The sequence below is a fragment of the Callospermophilus lateralis genome, chromosome 6, assembly GCF_048772815.1.
Source record: "Callospermophilus lateralis isolate mCalLat2 chromosome 6, mCalLat2.hap1, whole genome shotgun sequence".
Lineage (NCBI taxonomy): Eukaryota > Metazoa > Chordata > Mammalia > Rodentia > Sciuridae > Callospermophilus > Callospermophilus lateralis.
The window spans coordinates 101,987,507-101,995,358 of NC_135310.1; positions in this window are offsets into that span (position 1 = coordinate 101,987,507).

Genomic DNA, 7,852 nt, shown 5'->3' on the forward strand with positions numbered 1-7,852 from the left:
GCATTATTATTAGAACATAGCAAATGAGATGGACTTGGCTCTAAAGAGATCTGGGCTGTTGATTCAACACAGCTGGGGAAAGTGAGATTTGGGGGCCACCCTAGGAGTTGATTCTTTCCTGTTTTTCTCACTTAATTCATACCTGAGATGACCAGTGCTAGTAGCTGCCTTTAATGTCAAAATTAAATGGACAAATTCCTGTGTTCTCTCATCCATCTATTTTACGCCAGCATTTTCTTAGTGAATGGCATATCTGTAATGAGATTTTATTTTTCCCCAAATATGTTATTTAGTGAAAAAAACAGCAGGTGTAAAGGAAATGGGAGGCAAAGGGAAAGAAGGACAGAAAGATAGGGGGACAGTGAGAACAAAAGGGCAGGCCTAAGAACTTTAAGAAAATCTAGTCAGCAAGTTTCAAAATGTTGTTGCAAGGTTAAAAAGAAAAAATGTGGAAGTTGGTAGGGCTGGGAATATATCTTAGTGGTCAGCATTTGTGAGACCCTGGGTTTAATACTCTGCACCATTTTAGAAAAAAAAAAAAGTGGCTATCACTCAACAGTAGGATCAATTTTATGTTCTTTTCTCTGCCTTTTTTGTATTTACCACGTTATCTACAATGAACACACATTGTTTTTATAATGAGAAAAAAAATGAAGTATTTTTTTTAAATTAATAAAATGTGTCACTGTAAAACTCTAAATACAATATGTTCACAAAGGAAGGAATTCAAATGAATAATAAGTGAATATAAACAAGAACAGAAAAACTATGATGGGGTGAAATCTTACGCTTACTCACTCATAAAAGACCACCAAGAATTTCAGATATATACAAAGCTTTGGCATCAAAACAACTTTCTCATAGTTTTCTGAGTTCTGTTGCTTGGAAAGTAGAGAGATTCATCATATGGATACAGTTAAGTCAGGGGGCGGGGTAAAAACCCAAAACCATTAAGAGGCCACCTTCCATTCTAAGAGCCCATGTGAGGACTTGACCGCCTGTGTTTCGTCCCCTGGGAGATTTTACTAGAGTGAGTCAGGGGGCCAGGACCAATGAGCACCTCCACATGGGTATTGCAGGGTGACCAGCATCCCACCAGGGTAGGGTCCTGTTCGTGAGGTGTGAGTGTCCTAGGAAATAAAAAATCTGAAATAATTAGTAAGAAATAGAGACAGAGCCAGAAATTAGATATAAAAAGTGGAGCACCTGGTGGGTCTTCCAGTTCTGATAAGAGCTGGAACTGAACAACTGAAAAAGGGCCCTCATTCTTTATTTAAGGGGGAGTACATCAAAGGCAGGGATAAAGTTTCAGTGGAAAAAAAAAAAGTTTCAGTGGGAGGAGTCTTGGTTCCGTGCTTACTTGGTGCTTGCTTGGTATGTGCTTCATGCTTGCTTCTCAGTGTGGCAGGGCTCTTATAGTAAACAGGTTGACTGGCATTTGGGTAAGCCATACCCATCTTCCAGAGGCTCTGTAGCTCCAGCAGATCACCCCATCTCCTGTCTCCAATGTTGCACTGAACTTGTGATGGAGCTAGGTAGGAAGCCACATGCACCAGGCTTTCTCAAACCAGCAGGATTGCTGCTGGGAGTTCCCAATACCAGGCTTTCCTACCTACTGGCTTCAACATCGTTTTAGTTCATGCACAGTTCACAGATGGTTTCCTGCACATGGGAATCTTAGGTGCCACACACTGGGATCTGACTTTGAGGATTGAGCTTTCCCCTACAACAAAGCCACCTTGTCCCAAAATGTTGCATGATGATATATGCATTTTTTTTAATATTTATTTTTTAGTTGTAGTTAGACACAATACCTTTATTTTATTTATTTATTTTTATGCGGTGCTGAGGGATCGAACCCAGGGCCTTGCACATGCTACTGCTGAGCCATAACCCCAGACCCATATGATATTTTTTGAACCCCCAAACCTGTATTTCCAATATATTATGATCATTTAATAGGATTCCAGGTTTATTTGGGTTTTCAAAGATAATCTGCATTCTTTTTCTCATTTAAATCTCTCAGAAAGGAGCATTGAAACATTTCTCTCAACTTCTGAGGAGGGGTATTAAAATTTCTCACTGTGATTCAGAATTTGCCAAATCTCTTTCTGTGGCATAATTTTTTTTTCCTTCTCCTTATAAACATCTTTCACATCACTGTTGCTGGGTACCCATAAGTGCATGTTTGTTAGAGTTTGTTGAATTATTCATCGTATGATAAGTAATATCACTCTTTATCCCTTGTCTTAATGCTAACATCTTACTTGGAAGGTCCAAGCCCAGGGTGGGGCAGGTACGTAAAAAAGGAAGTGAGATAAGGAAAAATGAAACACCACATAAGCAATTAAGCATCCCTGCTGCTGCTCAGAAAGCATAGTACTTTGCTGAACACCTCTCTCTTCTCCAGTGTTAGAGACCATCTTCAGAGGGGGTGCAAGAAAGGAAAGATGGAGAACTTATTTGCCTGACTCTCCCTTCTCTCTCACTCTTGATTGAGTTTCATCCCTCTGAGACCTAATTCCCCCTTGTTCTGATGTTGTATTATCCTACCATCTACTCTAGGGAGCCAGCTCCAATGCTCTGAAATGTGGTCATTCATCCAAATCCAGAATGGAGTGGGGCTCAGGTGTGTGGGTGAGGCACCAATCAAGAAATGCAAGAAGGTTGAGAAAAGCTGATACAGTAGACAAGGATTATGTCTGGTATGTCCCTAATAACTTAGGTTCTCATAATACCCTGAAGTCAATTCAGTCAAAACTGGCAGCCCAAGAGAAAGACTGACAAACTCAAAAATCAACTTAATAAATATGTCAGGATCACTTACCATATTCAAGTTACCATGCCAGGTACCATGAGGGAGAACCACTGGCAAGTTATGATTCTGGGCCTCATGAGAGACAGGGAGTCTCTGAGGAAAAATTTTGGATTTAGACAGATTTGAAATTTAATTTCTGCTGTACTCCTTATGCTTTGTGAATCTGAACAAAATATTTAACTTTCTAAGCCTTAGTTTTCTGGGGATAATAATAGTGCTTACCTTGCAGGATTGTTACAAAATTGAAATAAAATAATTTCAGAATAGCCAGTACATTTGATTTATGCTGAATGTTATTTTCCTCTCACGAGCTGAATCCAGGGCAAAACAGATAACTTGCAAATAGCCATTACAGACAGGCAAAGGACAGACAAAGAACCACAAAGCAGAGAAAGAAAAGGATAATTCTAGCTGAGGAGGCTCAGAGAACTCTTCTAGGTCTACTCTAAACAACTCCTTTTCTTTTCCTGATGCATGGTCAGCCCTTAGAAAAAATTTAAGGTGGTAAGTTTGGTTTTTGGCATCATTCTTTGCTTAACCCTCTTCTACCTGATGTTACCTCTGTCCTTTGTGTTCTCCTGTGGCTTTAAGCTCACCTGTATTTCCTGACCAGGAGGAGCAGGCAGAGTGGGCCACACATCCCCACCCAATTCCCTGGCTTTAGAGGAGCTGAGATTTGCTAGAAAGCAAACTGACTATATATTCTAATCATGTGACTGCTGGCCTTTACCCTACTTCTGCCTAACTGAAGCTTCTTTCACACAGAAAAATCTCTGGTCAGAATCTTTTTCCATGGGAACATGCACATTGAGATGGCTCTTCCAGTTTTTCTGGTTTTTGAGGGTCTGTCTTATGGATGCTTAGACCTACAGGCTCTTGAAGCTGCAAGACTTGCCTCAGTAACTTTCCTGAAGAAACTCTGGCCAGCTGAAAAACAAGGTCACCTTGGAAAAGTGTGAGGAGTCACAGGACAGGGAATGTTTGGAAACCACAACAGTGCTAGAGTCCATACTGCCTCCTGTACCCTTTTGAAACGTAAAATTTCCTTTCTAGCTTTTATTCTAAGCACTTTCCTCTTTTTTTTTTGCATATTAAGCACAGTATTCACATATCAATTTTTTTTTGTTTAAGAAAAGGCCTACAGCATAGCAAAGATTTTAATTTCCTGTTTGAAAAAAAAATTATATTATTCATGCTAGAAACATGTGAAAACAAACTTCTTATTTAATCAGATAAAAGGGGAGGGGCTTATCACACACTGTGACACATTTCTTGAGTTAGTCACTTCTATTTTCCCAACTCGCCTGTGTATTTCTCCACAGCAAGTATGATATGAAATATCCCCTCTCTTACTGTTGTGTTCATCCGATATTTCGACAAGTCTTTTGTCAATATATAGAAAAAATAGAGAGAGCTAGAAGGCAAGTGGCACAAATCATAGAGGACACTTTGAGTTCAATTTAGCAGGGCCTTCTGGAAATGCTGCAGCCATTGGATAAGTGACCCCAATGTTCTGCCTTTTAATGCCAGGGCAGACCTGGGGATGGAACACGTGACATGGAAGAACAATGGTTGACACTGGGGGCATGATGTTGGCTAAACTGCTCACTAACTGTGTGATGTGACCAAGTTACTTCATCTGGTGTGGTCTCCATTTCCTCACCTTTAAAATGCCAGTGACAACACTTTCCTTATGAAATCAACAATAAATGAGATCATTTGACTCATAAAACATTGGGAACCTTTTTGCCAGACACTGCTCTCAGCCTCAGGATAGAGATTTGAACAAGATAAAATTCCTGCTCTCCAGTAGTGCAATCCAGTGAGAAACTCAAAGGAGTAAGTCAATGTATTGTGATTACAGAATTGTACTCAATAGTGGTTCTCAAGATGTACAATTATATCAGAATGCATAGGGAGCTTTTGAAATTACACACAGCCACCCCCAGGAGTGGGATGCAGAACCTTTATAATTCATTTCTTAAAACTGCTGCTACTTTTACTTAGCAGAGGAAGACATATAGTTTGCCAGCTCTCTGCCATTCTCAGGAAGAGAAACTCCTATGTAAACCCATCCTACCCCAGTTCTCCAGGACCTTTACTTCATGTAATATCCTTGTACAAAGTAAGTCACCACCTAAAGTTTAAATTCTTCCTGCTTGCTAATGATACAGAATTCTATATCTTCATTTCCATTGCTCTGCTGATCTCCAAAACAACCATTTACTGATGGACAGTTAACTCTTAGATGAGCTACATCAACATTTTATTGGCATAAAAGCAATACTAAACTCAGGGCTAAACTCCCCTCTGCTGCTTGACCAATCGTTCCCATGTTCCCATTGTAGGGATGGACATACAATTTGCCATGATAACTATCTTGAACTCATCCTAGATTACTTCCATCTTTTGCATCATTTTCAATCAGCCATCAAATGTTCTAAGTGTGATCTTTGAAATACATACCATAATATATATCCCCACTCTTTTTTTTTTTTTTTGAGAGAGAGAGAGAGAATCTTTAAATATTTATTTTTAGTTTTCAGCGGATATAACATCTTTGTTTGTATGTGGTGCTGAGGATCGAACCCGGGCCTCACACATGCCAGGCGAACGCTCTACCACTTGAGCCACATCCCTAGCCCCTATATCCCCACTCTTTTACCATTGTCCTCATCCAAATTAAGATCAGCAATAGATTTTTCTGTTATAATGACCTTCTTGTCTACATTGAAATGTTATTCTTTCTAAATTATCATATTCCTTCTCCACAGGTAAATCTAATGATGTCATTCCCAGTAAGATTCTCCCAGTGGTTTCCCCTCCCTCCTCTTAACCCCAGTGCTTAGAGCTGTGTCTTAATTCTCATGCTGGGATTCTGGGTTAGGGGGAAGGACTGATGTGTGCTAGGAGAAAAGAACATATAAATAGCAAATTATAGAAGAGATTATCCCCCAGTGAAGTAATTTACAGTCTAGTTTGGAAGGTATTAGAAGAACCAAGTAGCATAAAAGGGATTCAATAGGTTATTCAATGGTTTCTTTTTGAATACCTGTGATATTTCAGGTACCAGGTTGGTTGATATAGGTTACAATGATTAACTTGAGAACATTACAACATAATGAGTTTGGGGACATTATACATGTGTAAAATATTGCTAGACATAGTGCTATAGCAGTTTGAGCCATGACTTGAAGTAGGGACTGGATAGGCTATGGTGAAATGTAGGAGGAGATAAGGAATCCAAAGCATGATTTATGGGAAACGGAAGGCAGTTCCCTGTCGCAGGAGTGTAGGGTACTCAGTGGAGGATAATGGAGATGAATGAGAATGAAACATTCATTATGCATCCATCCATTTACTCATTCACATATTCTTCAACAAATACCCATCAAACATTCTTTCTGGAGTCTCCTATTATAGTTCTCTCAGCCCCAGAAGTCATGTCTGGGTCGTGGCTTAAGACCTTAATAATTGCCTGTGTGTTGTTGAAGATTCTAATTGAAGTCACCGTGTTGCTTCTCTCTCCCTGACTTCCACTTCCAGTCCTCACAACATGACTTAAAACTCTTAAATATGACTCAGAAGGCTGATGCAGGAGGACTCAAGTTTAAAGCCAAACTCAACAACTGAGTGAGGCCCTGAGCAACTTAATAAGACCCTGTCTCAAATTGAAAAATAAAAAGAGCTGAGAATGTGACTCAGTGGTTAAGCACCCTGGGTTCAATTTTCAGTACTAAAAAACAAACAAACTTCTGGTATTCCAGCCATAGATTAGAGATGTCATTTCTTTTATTATAATTTATTTAAAGGATAATAATTTATCCTTTAAATAAATTATACTTAATTTAAAATTAAATTATATTTTAATTTACAGGATAATTTATCCTTTAAATAAATTATAATAAAAGAAAAAGTGCATTTAAAGAAAAAGAAAGTTTCAACAGTTACATGTACCCTTTTTCTACCATAAATATTTAGGACAGGAAGCCTCATGGTTTAAGTCACATTCAGCATGTAGTTTTCACATTTTAAACTATCAGTGTTCAATCATTACTTCTGTGTTGGCAGCCTTTTATTTTGTATATGTGAGTTTCTCCCTATTAAGAAGACTCTCGTTTGAAAGAACTCTTATGGCAATGACTATAATTACAATCCAAGGCTGAGCTGGAAAATGTGGTGATGTGACAGCTTTTGTGATAGGAAGGGTGGAGAAAGAATGAAAGCTTATAATTTTCTCTGAGGTGTCTTGAAGCCTGACAGCAGCCCTGCCCTTATGATGTACAGTGGCCTGAAGTTTCAGGAGAGAATAAACCAGAAAGACAGCCGAGTTGCTGTTATAGGGACCAATAGTCAACAAGCAGGAGAGATTCAGCACAATGCTGAATTCTGTATGACTTCTTTAAAATGAATAGTCTAGAACAGTATTTCCCAACATTTCGAAATATGAGGGCCTCTTATTGATGTCAAAACTTTTCATTCCTCACTTGAGTTGAGTTGTTCTTTTCATATTCATCATTTGAGGAAACACATATCAACAACAAGCAACTTCAAATTTGTTATCACTTTGAAATAAATTGTTTCATTAATCACAATAGCATTTTATAGATGCCTGAAAAAAAAACAAAACATACATGTTTGGGAAATATGAATTATTCAATCTATCAACAAATCTTGGCCCCTTATGTGTTTGATGACATTTTTAGCAGCTCAAAAAATTGTGATTTCCTCCTCCCCTTTACCTGCCCTCACCACCAGGTCATAGACTTGGAATATTCATTTGTTTGATCTTCTTTTCATAAATGATATACTATGTCCTGGGCATCCTGCTAGGAGGCATAGGTACAAAGTAAAATAACACCTGATGCTTGTCCTCAAGGAACTTTAGTCCAGATGTATAAATATTTATCAGTACTGTGGGCACAAAGGAGGATGGGGAAGAATGATTGGAAAAGCTTTCATCTAGGAGGTATATTGGTTGCCTATTGCCACCACAGTGCTATGCAATAAATCACTCAAAAACAGTAACTTAAA